Genomic DNA, 15,213 nt, shown 5'->3' on the forward strand with positions numbered 1-15,213 from the left:
ATCTGCAAGCAAATTGGTAGACATTTTGCTGGGTCTAGGTTATTGACAACACATAAGATGTCTCCTAGGGCACACAGCTACAAGCTTCTATTTAATTCTCTGTTTTCATAATCCTAATGAGGGAATGTGCTTTCAGTCCTTACTATACTCAGATCCAGCATAGCAATGAGTGCTTAATGACAGGCAGACATATGCCAATTGTGTTTCAGCAATGGTGAATCAAAGGGTATGAATTTAAGTCAAAATCGAGATGTGGTCACGAAATCTAGGGTGATTATATAATTCCATACTGAATGAGCGTCGCACTACTGGGAATATCATCTTTTACTTGAAACATTAAACGGAGTCATTATCTACTTCATTTGGAGTTTGAGAAGATTCAGTATGTCACCAAAGACTCTTGCAAATTTCTACAGATGTATGGTGCAGAGCATCCTGACTGGTTGCATCACCACCTGGTATGGAGATCAAAAGAGGCTGCAGAGGGTTGTAGACTCAGCCAGCTCCATCACGGGCACAACCCTTCCCGCCATCGAGGACATCCCCAAGAAGGCGGCATATATCACTAAGGACCCTCATCATCCAGGACATGCCCTCTTTGATATACTACCATCGGAGAGGAGGTACAGGAGCCTGAAGCCCCACGCTCAACATTTTAGGAACAGCTTCTTCTGAACGGTCCGTGAACCCATGAACACTAGCTCGTTATTCCTCTTTTGCACTACTTATTTATTTTTGTAACTTATAGTAATTTCTTTGTCCTGCACTGTACTGCTGCCTAAAAACAACAAATTTCACGGCATATTTCAGTGATAATAAACCTGATTCTGATGATGATTCTGAAAAAATTCTATGGCTCTTTTGTCTCTCATTGAGTCACAGAAAGATACAATATGGAAACATTGATTTACTCATTTACACTAACCCTACATTAATCCTATTTTTTATTTTCCCTGCATTCTCATCAACTCTCTCCAGATACTACCATTCACCCACACACAAGAGGCAATTTACATTGGCCAGTTAACCAACTAACCTGCACATCTTTGGGATATGGGAGGAAACCGAGCTACCCAGAGAAAACTCATGCAGTCACAGGGAGAACGTGCAAACTCCATACAGATAGCACAGACTACATTGAGCCTGGGTCTCTAGCACTGTGAGGCAGAGGCTCTACTAGCTGTGCCACTGTGCCACCCAGTGATATGACCATCACTATCCCCAGTGACATGACCAAAATGTAATCTTCAACAAAATCAGTAAAACAGATGGCCTCATCTTAACAAGATTGTTTCTTGCTGGTGTCAAACTTGCTCCTTGCTTCATTTATCATAGCAGAAATATCCCAAGATATTTTGACAGATTGCTATCATGGAATATATTGGTGCTGATCCACATAAGGAGATATTAGGATAGATAACCAAAAGCTTGTCCAAACAGTAATGTTCTAATGTGTGTCGTAAAGGAGGGAAGTGAGGTAGAAATATGGAGGGATTTTAGGAAGGAATTGCAGAGCTTAAGGTCTTGGTGGCTGAAGGCATGACCACTGGTGGAAATTCAATCATATTCTGGGATGTTCATAAAGTCAGAATTACAGGAGTGCAGATAATTCAGAAATTTATGGTCCAGAAGGAGATTACAGAAAATGGGATGGGTGAGAACACAGAGGCACTGAAAATCAAGAATGAAAATTTTAAGATTGTCTTTGCATAACCAAAAACAAATGTCAGTTAGTAAGCAAGAGGAAACTGGGTAAGCAAGATCTAATGTGAGTTGGAACACAGGCAGCAGAATCATTGAGCCATAGAGTCGTACATCACGGAAACAGCCCCCTCGGCCCAACTGATCCATGCCGACCAAGATTCTCATGTAAGCTAGCCCCATTTATTCACATTTGGCCCATATCCCTCTAAACCTTTCCTATCCATGTACCTGCCCAAGTGTCTTTTCAATGTTGTTAACCCAGACATTCAGAGATCTTATGAAGAGTGAAACAATGGAGACCAAGCAGGGTTGGGCTGGTAAGGGCAAGTCTAAACGTAAAAAAGACATAGAAGGGGCTTAATCTGAAACAAGGTCAGACTTTGCCAATGTCAAAATGGAAATGAGCAGTCTTGGAGATGCCACAGAATGAGGTCTAAACAACTGTGCAGCTCATATATGTATTAAGATTGCAAACAATCCAGCTCAGTTTCATGTAATTGTCAATAGATGTATGGAGTTAATGGCAAAGGAATGCTATATGTGATGGGGACTAAAAATGACTTAATAGGCAGATGAATAACACAGGGTGTCAGGGGAGTCAAAGACCAAGTCCACATTGACACAGAAGTCATAAGTAATGAACTGAAAAAAATCCTCATATCAAATTAAAACTTTTTGGCTGTGTCAGTTTCATGACCTATCATAACCTGAAATAATGATTAATTCTGACATTGCCCATGATGACATCATGGCACTGGGCCCAAGCAAAACAAAAAATGGAAAAAGGAAATTAGGTAGAAATTGAAAAAGAATAAACCAGATCCTTGACCCTACCTAACTCTACATTACATGCATTGTCCCACTCTTCTGCCTTAACCATTGGGGTTTTCTGGGAATAATCCAAAAATTACTCTGGGATTGAGCAGGAGGTTGAGTTGAGGAACTTTGCAACTGAAGCTTGTTTTGCACTAAAGTATCTGAACCTTACACTTTTACTTAACACAGGTGTGTGTGGTATCTAATTTCTGTCTAAGCTCTAAGCTTTTTTATCTTTCTGGGGCTGGAAAGGAGGCAGAGGAGAATAACTTTTAATTAAAGTTTTAAAAACATGCAAAAAGATAAAATATTAATTCACAGAACCTATTAATTATTTCCCACTGCAACCAATTACAGTTAGCATTTCCAAGATAAGTCTATTATATTACTAAAAAGGATTTTTACTGGGAGAGTTTCAGGAAAAATTAGTGAAATCTCTTGCAGGATTCAAGTTCTAGTAGGAGGATGTCTGTGCTTTATTTATTAAGCATGATCTTAATTACAGCACAAGAAGCTTAGTGCACGCAGGCTCGAAGCATGCTCAGCATTTTAAAGCAAAGCAGTCATGAACTGCTTGCCAGAGCATCTATTAACATAGTTCTGATTAATTGTCCTTACCAGATTTAGAGAGATAAAATAGCTACTCTATTAATTACAATGATTATTATTTACTGGAAAATGAGTTTTTCTGCAAAATGTAAAATAGCGAACAAATTAATAACCTACTATAAGAAAGAACTATTTTATCTTCACGAGCAAGATTAGTGTTCAATAGTTCTCCCACTAATAAAATTATTCATTATCATTGATGATAAATTAGCATACTTCTAGCTAATATTTTAAATCTAAATACTGTTATAACAGCAATGCGCCCTGTACAGGCCTTCTTAAGTTTATAATATTCAATAAGATGTTTAGATAATGGGTCTGCAAAGAATTTCATATTTTGTAATGGATTACTCATTTATCATAGTCAAACGAGATTAGGTAAGAATGGGAAGCGAAAAGATCCTATCAGAAAATATGAAAACCTAACTTAGTAAGGCAAAAAACAGTGTTCTCTTGAAACTTCAGTACTGGTATCTCCATAAATATGGGACAGCTGCACAAATAGAACAATGAGTTTATCCAGTGAATAGCTGAACCTTATGAAGGCAGAATGCACATTGATTCAGTGTCTTATTTCATCTCAGGACCTAAGAAAACACTTTGCAAGTAATGGAATGCTTTTGAAGTGGAATCACAATTATCATGTGGTAAATGCAACAGCCAAACAGTAGATTGCAAGGTCCCCAAAACAGCAAATGGTGTTCCAGGCTGACTCTTCTTCAACTGAAGCAATGGAATCAGAATCAGAATCAGGTTTATTATCACTGACATATATCATGAAATTTGTTGTTTTGTGGCAGCAGTGCAGTGCAAGACGTAAAGACATAAAAATTACTATAAGTTACAAAAATAAATAAATAGTGCAAAAGAGGAATAATGAGGTAGAGTTCATGGGTTCAGAAATCTGATGGCGGAGGGAAAGAAGCTATTCCTAAAACAATCAGTGTGGGTCTTCAGGCTCCTGTATCTCCTCCCCATTGGTAGTAATGTGAAGAGCGTATGTCCCAGATGGCGAGGGTCCTTAGTGATGGATGCCGCTTTCTTGAGGCACCGCTTCTTGAAGATGTCCTCGATGGCGGGGAGGGTTGTGCCCCGTCATTGAGCTGGCTGAGTCTATAACCCTCTGCAGCCTCTTTCAATCCTGCACATTGGACCCACAATGGAACACAAGAACATAAGAATTTGAACCAAGAATTGCTATTTGGCCTCTCAAGTCCACACTGCCTTTCAAGCAGATTATGGCCAATTATGGTGATTTTTTTCACCAGATGCCTTAGTTTTCTTAAAATGACCGATCTCGGAATTGAATATACTAATGATTGAGGATCCACACTTGCCTATGGTAGAGAGTTCCAAAAATTTACAACCACCTTCCTCATTTGTCCTTGTATTAAGTTTATACCCCATATTTTAGACATATTTCCCCGAAGAAAATATCTACCCTGCCAATCTTACTCTAAATCTTAAATGTTTCAGCAGGACCATCTACCAGTCTTCTGAATATCAGAGAAAAATGTCAATCTTACTTTATCTGTCCAGAAAGGATGAGTTCAACCCCAATGCCATTGCAATAAAAGGCTTATTTATCATTTGTCTTCCAAATTGCTTGGTGTACCTAATAGTTAACATGCTGGCTTTTATAAACAGCACACCAAAATCCTCCTGATCACCAACCTTCAATGGTTTTTCACCATTTAAAAGTATTTTCTAACCTTCCTACCAAAATGAATAACCAAATATTTTTCCACATTATACTTCACCTATCTATTTCTTGCCCCCTGCCTCTATGCCTCTGTAAATGAATTGCATCCACCTTGTTGCTCATTTTTCCCACTTAGGGTAGATGGATTCTTGATTTAACTTTTAGTCTAAGAAGACAGCACCTTCAACAATGTAGCCTTCTCTTGTCACTTCACTCAATGATCTAGATTATCCACTCAAATTAATAATGGAGCAAGAACTTGAAACAGAGATGAAGATGTTACCAATAAAGTAAAACTAACTTACAAGTTGACAGAGGCTGAAGTTTGACCTCTGATGTGTGCTGAGTTTGTTTCTCTCTGTTCAGACTTTGTCATGGTCTTAGAATTTTTGAGATTTGAAATGGGAAAGTGTTCCCCAGTGTTCTGGCCACAATTAGTAATTGTGGATTCCTAATGGAAGCATAAATATATATGCCTGGGTATCTGTATCTGTCTGAGAACAGAGTTGGATGTATGTGATGCCTCCTTCATACATAAAGTTTCTCAAAACTCTTCTGGTTTTCTTGCAATTCGGTGCTGTAACTTTGGGCAACTAACAGGTAAGGCCTGGAAATATGACATAAGTGGCTGTCTGTGCCATACACCTTCCACTGTGCAGTGGTCTGCAATTCAGATATTGAATAGTCCCACAGAATTTTGGCACCTCACTGGGGAAGTTCACTTGGGCCTAAATATTCCTGGTCTTTGTGAAACCAGACCTAAAAAATGATGCCTTCAAGAAGAAATGACAACAGGGGAACAAAAATGATGAAATATTAATTGTTAAGAAAGTACTCTCGTCACCTTTATATAAATTTTGTTACTTAACTTCTGGGTATATTTAGCATCAGCTTTTCTCCTTTTCCATTATTGTGCAATTTTGTTTGCAGGATAGTTGTATAAACACTGGCCAACCTAAGCAAAATGCCCTTTGATCTCTGGAGTTTAGTAAAATGAGAAGTGATCTCTTTGAGACATATAAGAGCCTGAGGAAACTTGATAGGGTAAGTGCCAAGAGGGTGTTTGCTGATTAGGGCAGACTAGAATTAGGGGAAAGGATGAACCACTTATGATGGAGGTGAAGGGAAATTTCTCCTCTCAGTATGTTGTGAATATGTAGAGAGTTGTGGATGCTGAGTCATTAAGTGAATTCAAAGCAGATGTGGACAGGTTTTTTGACTACAGCGGAATCAAAAGTATCCTGCAGGAAAACGGATCGGAGACCAAAGACCAGTTCAGTCATTATTTAGTGGTTGAGCAGGCTTGAGAAGCTGGGGAGCTTATACGTACTCCTATTTCTCAAGTTCTTGTTGTGACCTCTCATGAGCATTTTACCAATATGAAACTCCACTGCAGATTTTTTCATGTCTGTGGCTGTTGTAGTTTGGTAGAGGTTGATTGCCTGATCAGTTAACAATTCCATATCATGGATAGTAGAAGGTAATTGGATGGATCTTGGTCTTATTTTGTGTAACAGTTCCTATATTCTTATCTTCTTACATTAAGTGAGATCAAAATGTCATGATCCATGGTGTAGTTTCTTTTTAAATATCCCCCATTGTTCACCCTGCCTCGGCTTTTGTTAACACATTTCAACACTCCCCTAACTGTCAAAAGTAGATATGATTCAAAATGCATAACAAACATATCAGATCGTAAGATATAGGATCAGGAATGGTCATATGCTCCTTCAAGCCTGGTATGCCATTCAAAAATATCATAGTTGATCTACCCTAATTCCACAAAAAGTTCTGGAGGAACTCAGCAGGTCAGGCAGCATCCATGGAGGGAAATTGTTTACTTCCCTCCATGGATGCCACCTGACCTGCTGAGCTCCTCCAGCACTTTTTGTGTATTGCTCCAGATTCCAGCATCTGCAGAATTTTTTACGTCTATCTTAACTCCATCTTCTTCCACATCACTTTACACTTTGATTCCCTGAATGAATAAAAATCAAGCAGTCTGAACCTTGCACATACTCAATGATGAACAGCCCACTAGGACAGAGGATTCCAACAATTTACAACTGGCTGAGTGAGATAATTTTTTTCATCTCAGTCGTAAATGGCCGACCCCTGATTTTGAGGCTACATGCACATTTCTTAGCTCCCTGGGTTGCATGAGCTTTCCCAAAATCTTTCCCTTAAAAATGTTATGTTTCAATGACGTCATCTCCCATTTTCCTAAGGTTTTTTAATGCTTATGTTTTCTTTATCCCTCCCCAACCAAATTTTGCATCCTTCCATTGAAACACAATGAATCACTCCCTGTCTGAACAGTTGCGATTTACACAGAACTTCAGACTCTCCTTTTAAAGTTCTTGAAGGCAAGAGATATTGTCAAGCATTGAATATGCATGAATTATATATTGTTTCATGTCATTATGAAAACACATGTTGGTTAGATGTTTGGTGAATTTTTTTGTACACTTAACAAATAGATTCAGGGATTTGGGCATGAACGGTATTTGAAGCGGAACATGCATAAATTTAACCAGGCCTATTACTGAATATTTTTAAGCGGCCAGAAAAATCTTCATCAAAAGCCAAATGGATTGCTTTTTCTTAATCAAAGCCATCAGAGCAAAACTAAGGAAAATAGAGAGGAAATCAAACACTGGCAACCGAAAACTAATTAAAAGGGAATATGAAACATACTCACCCTATTAGCTTTGTCTGCATTTCCTTGATAGTTTCCAATCAGACATTTGGCTCAATGATGGGTAATATTTCAATATTTTTGCCAAATAATTGGTGTTTGTGCATTGGGCTGGAATGTACTGGTCTTCAGCTGGTGATTCCATTGAGAACCACTGGCCAGCTGCAGGGTGTTGGTCAGATCATTCTTCTGTACCTACACATTGCAACATGGAAGAAGTGAGCTGGAGGTCAAATGCCAACACGTCTGACATCCCACTCTGCTGCTGGACAAGTACTGAATCCAGAACAGATCACAAATCACATTGAAGTAGACAGTTAAGAGTCTTAGGTGCAGAGCAACAACCGAGGCAAGGGATAAGTTTATCTTGCTGATTTGCAAGTAGCTCATGATGTTCTGCACTCTTGTGATTGGTTTCAATAAATATTATTTTGACCCAACAACTAAACTACAACGACAAGGTTACATAGACTTGATGAGATTACATGGACTTGACCATGTTACATGGACTTATGGTCATCATTCTGATGTGCTGTATTTGAGTAAGTTGTTACAGGAAGCTCTATGAATAGTATAAAGGTTGAACAATTCTTTACCTCAGGAGAATGACTTAGAGACTGCCTGGTTCGTTCTCCTGATGCATCAGCCATATCGAGCTCTGAATAAACCATCTTACTGCTAAAGGTTCGAGCCTCCGAGTCATTGAACATCTCCACTCCGTCAGTATCCAGCCTTCAACATACACCAGTCAGAGCTGGAAGTTGGAGTACAACTCTATTCACTTGAACATGGCCACAGATGTGGATTGAAAAGGTTATTGTAGATAAATGTTTTTAATTGTTAATTACATCATGATTTTTTAAAATTAGTTTCTAACATTGAAAGTGTTTTAAGTAACTTTAAAATATTTTTAATATTTAAAATATATTACTTAAATCTACTTGAACAGTTTTTAGATGTCTTCAGTCATCAGAGACATGTAAAAACAGTTTGTAGGCCTTTTACAGCATAATATTCAAGCAGGCCAGGAGCGGGGCCTTGGGATCCACCACCTGAGGCCTAGTTACTGTTTGCAGCCTGCTCTACCTCCTGAGATGACAGTGCCAGGGAGACCTCCAGCTCGACTAGTCCCACAAGGTCATTAAAGGGAGGTATAAAGGCATGAGAAGCTAGGGAAGTGCATATGGACAACAGGCCAGAGTGAATAAGACCTATCCCATTAACTCACATGAAGAGAAACAAAGAAATGAGCAAAATACAAGAACGTATTTTGTACTTTAATGTACTCTGCAAAAATAATCTACCAACAGTCTGCGAACATGATAAGAGAGAAAACATTTAGCTAAGGAAGAATGGATGGGGCGATGGAGTTCGTGTATGTTCTTACTGGGAAAACAACATACTAGAAATCTCTATCCCTCAGTTTCTGGTAAAACCTGTCTTCGAGTGTGTGGTTGAGGGACCTCCAAGGCTATCCAAAAGATGCTGAAGGATGACACTGGGAAATCAGATAGGTATTATGATAATCCAGTAGTTCTATGGTTTCCATTATGGGACCAGCATTTTCTTCATTTGTACATAGAATATAGAACATAGAACAGTACAGCACAGGAACAGGCACTTCGGACCACAATATCTGCACTGAACATGATGCCGAATCAAACTAAATCTATTCAGCCTGTACATGATCCATATCCTTCTATTCCCTCCATATCCATGTGTCGATCTAACAGCCTCTTAAACACCACTATAGCATCTGCTTCCACCACTACCCCTGACAGCCCGTTCCAGTCACCTACCACTCCCTGTGTAACAAACTTTCTTCTCATATCTCCTTTAAACTTTCCCGCCTCACCTTAAATGAACGTCCTCTAGTACTTGACATTTCTATCCTGGGAAATAGATTCTGGCCGTCTACCCGATCTTTGCCTCTCATAATTTTACAAACTTCTCTCGGGTCTCCTCTCAGCCTAGACATTTCAGAGAAAGAAACCCAAGTTTGTCCAACCTCTCCTGATAGCTCATACCCTCTAATCCAGGCAGCATCCTGGTAAACCTCTTCTGCATCCTTTCCAAAGCCTCCACATCCTTCCTGTAATGTGATGACCAGAATTGTACCTCATACTCCAAGTGTGGCGTAACCAAAGTTTTATATAGCTGCAACATGACTTCCTTACTCTTATACTCAATGCCTTGACTAATGAAGGCAAGCATGCTACATGCCTTCTTTACCACCCTATCTTCTTGTGTGGCCATTTTCAGGGAGCTATTGGCTTGGACCCCAGGATCCCTTACTTAATTATTGAATGTTAATCCCACAACAGCTATGGTGCATTTTGAATTCATGCTCTTGGATCAAAGGTCCAGGCCTCTGAATGCTAGTCCAGTAACACAAGAATACAAACACAAGAAAATAGGAGCAGGAGTAGGTCACCAGGCCCCTCTAGCCTGCCCCACTATTCAATATGATCATTGCTGATCTATGCTGGCCTCAACTCCTCTTCTATGCCAGTTCCCCATAATCCTAAATTCCTCGATCTTTCAAATATTTATCTATCTTCACTGTAAATATATCTAATAATCTGGCCTCCACTACCCTCAGGGGCAGAGAAGTCCTAACTCTCTGAGGAGAAATTTCTACACACCTCAATTTTCAATCCAGAAAGAATGGAGCAGGTTTGGATAGGAGACTTGTTTCGCCGTCTACTAGTCTTATATCTGAAAGCAGAAAAAAGTGAAATCAGGCAATGTGTGAAATGGGCATTCATCCCGAAACCAGTTCTTACACACTGGGCAGGTGAGGTTAAATTGGAAGATCTTCAGAGGTTTGTCTATATACTGTAGCTATTCATGTATTGCCGTCAATCCCCACCTTGCTGTAACTTGACATTGGACCACACTTGGATATAGGAATCTTGATTAGTTTCTTGCCCTCCCTTCTCGAGATGAAACAGCAAAACCATAAGGTTATGACTACCCAACATGATGGAGATTGAGTAGCTAGCCAGGAACGCCCTGATATAAATCATTCAGTGTCATGCATACAGTAACTTACAGATCCATTGAGTTATACAGCAGGGAAACAGGCCTCTCAGACCAACCCGTCCATGACAACCAAGATGCCCATCTACGCTAATCACACTTGGCTGCATCTGGTACCTCTGGTACATATCCCCCTAAACATTTCCTATCCATGTACCTTCCAAATGTATTTTAATTATTGTAATTGCACCTGACTCAACCACCTCCTCTGGCAGCTCATTCTGTATATCCAACACCCTCTGTGTGCAAAACTTGCCCCTCAGATCCCCTTTAAATCTTTTGCCTCTCACCTTAAACCTATGCCCTCCAGTTTTAGACTCCACTACACTGGGAAAAAGGGACATTGGAGGAGCTTTTTCAAAGTTATTCCTAAATCAAGTGACTGAGCTGGATATTGTAAAATAAGTATAACTTTAAGACACTGGCTTTGTGCCACTATCCAACAGGCAGTTTTACATGTTGTCCCTCCAGCATATGTAAGGATATGGTACCCAGGTCTCAGTGCCTGATAACTATTAATTACACCAGTATGTGGGTGCAGGAATTAAAATCATGTTCTGAGCATGACTGAATATGCCACTCCAATTGACTACATTACAATTAGCTCCGGTGGTTGGTGAGGTGAAACTACATGAGCACTGCTGAAATCAAAGCTCCAATTAAAAGCTGGCATCAGATAAAACAGAGGGTCAAAGAAATAATAACATCAGGGAAAAAAATAACGTAATGCAGTCCTAAATTATGAATCATTCCATAAAATGTTCACAGGATCCAAAACTAAGCTCGCTGTGCTTGGTATAATTTGTATGGATTATTGAAAATAGTAAGCACAGACTCAGCTGAATAAATATAAAGGTGCTAATACTCGGTAGGGTTTTAGGTGACAACTGGTCAGCAGATTCGTGCAAAGGCCACCTGTACTAATTTTCCGGTCCGTGGGCACTGCACTCAAATTCCTGATTGCATTTTAGGCCTTCCCACAATTTGCATGTCAATTTAAACAGATTTAGTTTTCTCAATACTGCACCCTGTGCAATCAAAGGCACAATTCCACAGAGCTTAACCCCACAATGCAAGAGGGTTAATAAGGAAAGGAAATTTAAGTTCTGTCTGTCACTATGATTGGATGAAACTGGTGCAGTTGCTGTGTTTCTGTGCTTGAAAACAGGCAAAACTTTCAACTTAGGTTGCCAGTTCTGGAAACAGTGTCTCCAGTGAGTAGAAGATACAAGCGACTGTGGATGCTACCCTCACTGTTAGCTTCTGACTACTGGTTTGATTGGGAGACCTCAGAGAAATTCTTACCTTGATTCAACTTCACTACTGACCCATCCACCAAACATTTATTCATTTTTCAGGACGAGGGCATTGCTGGCAAGATCAGCATTTATTACCTATATTTAATTGCCCTTGAGAGATGGTGAGATACTGCAATTCTTCCGGTGAAGGTACTCCTACTATGCTGCTGGGGAGGGAGTTCCAGGTATTGGACCCAGTGATAATGAAGGGATGGCAATGTATTTCCAAGTCAGGATGGTCTGTGACTTGGAGGGGAATCCATATCCTTTTGGTGCTCGAGGTCACAGTTTGGAAATTGCCGTCAGGGTAGCCTAAACAAGTAACTCTAATGGATTTTGTAGATAGTTTGTAATGTAACTATGGAGGAGAAAATGAGTATTTAGGGTGTTTGATGGGTGCCAGTCAAGTGGGTTTGTCTGCCCTGGATGGTGTCAAGTATCTTGAGGGTTGAAGACTACTCTACAACATGTGCCTTATCGTTGTTGGGAATGTTTTGGGGTGCCAGGAAGTGAGTCACTCACTACAGGACACTCAGCCTCTCACTTGCTCTTACAGCTGCAGTATTGATGTGGCTGTTCCAGTTGAGTTTCTGGTCAATGGTCAATGGTGATCCCTAGGATGTTGACTGTGAAGGACACAGTCCTATACCATTTCATAGAGATGGTATGTGATTGGATTTTCCCTTGTTGGAGATGGTCCTTGCTGGAGCCATAATGAAAACCGGAGAAGTGCAGATATTGGAAATCCAAAATTGGATTCAAAATTGGCTTGGTCATAGAAGATGGAGGCTAGGTGGAGGGATGTTTATCTGACTGGAGGTCTATGACCAGTGGTGCTGTGCAGGGATCAGTGTTGGGACCTCTGTTTGTGGTACACATAAATGATTTAGATGAAAATGTAGATGGGCTGATTAGTAAGTTTGTAGACGACATAAAAGTTGCTGGAGTTGAGGACAGAGAAGAAGATTGTCAAAGGATACAGCAGGATATAGATTAGTTAGATGCATGGACAGAGAAATAGCAGATGGAGTTTAATCTGGACAAGTGTGAAGTGTTGCACTTTGGGACAGCAAATGTCAAGGGAAAGTATATGATAAGTGGCAGGATCCTTAGTAGCATTGATGTAGAAAAGGATCTTGGGGTGCAAGTCCATAGCTCCCTGGAAGAGGCAATACATGAAGACAGGGTGGCAAAGAAGGCAAACAACATGCTTGCCTTCATTGGTCAGGGCATTGAGTACAAAAGTTGGGAAGTCATGTTGCAGCTGTATAAACTTTGGTTAGGCCACATTAGGGTATTGTGTGCAGGTCACCCCATTACAGGTAAGATGTGGAGGCTTTGGAGATGGTGCAGAAGAGGTTCACCATGGTGTTGCCTGGATTGGGTGCAGGAGAGGTTCACCATGGTGTTGCCTGGATTAGAGAGTATTAGGAGAGGTTGGATAAATTTGGATTGTTTTCTTTGAAGTTTATAAAATTATGAGGAGCATAGATAGGGTAGATAGTGTCTTTTTCTTAGGGTGGAAATGCTGAATACCACTGGGCATAACGTTAAGATGAGAGGGCGAAAGTTTAAAGGAGATGTGCAAGGCAAGTTTGTTTTTACACAGAGATCGGTAGGTGCCTGGAATGTGCTGCTGGGGGTGATGGGTGGGGGGTTGTGGGGGGAGTGAGTATGATGGTGACTTTTAAGAAGCATTAGGCATATAGATAAGCATATGAACATCCATGAATGGAGCAGGTAGATGGGATAAGTTTAATTTGGCATCATGGTCAATACAGGTACTGTGGGACGAATGGCCTGTTCCTGTACTGTCCTGTTCTATTTTCTAAGTAAAATAAAAACTGGGAATGCCTGAAATTTTAACTCTGATGTTCTGTCTCTGCAGATGCGTTCAGACTTGCTGAGTATTTCCAACATCTTCTGTCTTTATTTTTATTTTGTGATTTTGTGGTAACTTACTTTATGACAAGGGAATAATCACTGAATTATTGTGTTGGACTTTAAGGATTTGCTTAAATCTCAAATGTGATTGGCCTTCAAAAATAATGAATTGATGTTGAAATACTTAAAGAATACGCTGAAGTTGTTAAGGATGCCATATGAATGCAAGTGTCTCATAGAGTCATAGAAAGATGCAGCATGAAAACGGGCCTATTGTCCACTGACCATCAACCATGAAATCTAGGGCTCTCCCCCTCTCTCCTACTGCTGTTCTCACCTCCGAAGTTGTCTCCTCCTTCTTTAATGTCAGAAATTTTGAGCAAAAACGAAAGGAAGACTTTGACAGAACAATCCAGTCAGGGCCTGAAACGTACATGCATTATGGCTGACGATTCTTCAGTAGAAAAGGTTTTTTTTAAAGTTGTGTGATTGACTAAGTGTGTGGCAACTCAGCCAATAAAAAGAAGGAAGGGTAAAGCTGAGCGGCCATTTTGGAGCGGCCATTGTGAAAGTGTTCCAGTGTACGAGTGGGAATTCTGAGGCTTTGGCAAGGAGGCACAGGTGAGGAACAGGTAAGAACAGGTAAGGTTTTTTATAGTTGTTAAATAAAAAGACATCAAATTATAACTAATTAAATAAAGTAGGGATGCAGGATCAGGTGATGTGTTGTAGTTGCATAATATGGGAGCTGGTGGACCCTATTGTGGTTCCTGGTGACCATGACTGCAGCAAGTGTTGGTTGCTCGAGGAACTCAGGCTCAAAGTTGACGACCTGAAATCTGAACTTCAAACACTGCGATGCATCAGGGAGGGGGAGAGTTATCTGGATGTTTCAGGAGGCAGTCCCACCCATTAGATTAATTACTTCAAATTCAGTCTGTGGTCAGGAACAATAGGGTGTGGCTGTGAGTGAAGCAGGTTGGGGATCCAAGAAGTAGTGTTGGAGGAGCCTCAGCCCTTGAGTTTGTCCAACAGGTCTGGGATTCTTGCTCCCTGTGCGGATGAGAGTGGGGCCTGTAGGAAGGATGAGCAACAGAAGCGTGGCACTGTGGTTCAGGGAGCCATTCAAGAGGGGGGAGAGAAGATAAATGTAGTTGTGGTTGGGGATAGTACAGTCAGCGGAATTCTCTGTTGCAAGGATCGAGAGACCTGAAGGCTGTGTTGCCTGCCGGGTGTCTGGGTTCAGGACATCTGACCTCCAGAGGAATTTGGAATGGGAGGGAAAGATCCAGTTGTTGTGGTCCACATGGGTACCAATGACATAGGTAGAACAAGGAAAGAGATTCTGCTGAGGGAATTTGACCAGCTAGGGACTAAATTAAAAAGCAGAATCAAAAAAATAATTATCTCTGGATTGCTACATGAGCCACGTGCAAATTGGCACAGGGTCAATAAGATCA

Source organism: Pristis pectinata, chromosome 2 (assembly GCF_009764475.1).
Source record: "Pristis pectinata isolate sPriPec2 chromosome 2, sPriPec2.1.pri, whole genome shotgun sequence".
Lineage (NCBI taxonomy): Eukaryota > Metazoa > Chordata > Chondrichthyes > Rhinopristiformes > Pristidae > Pristis > Pristis pectinata.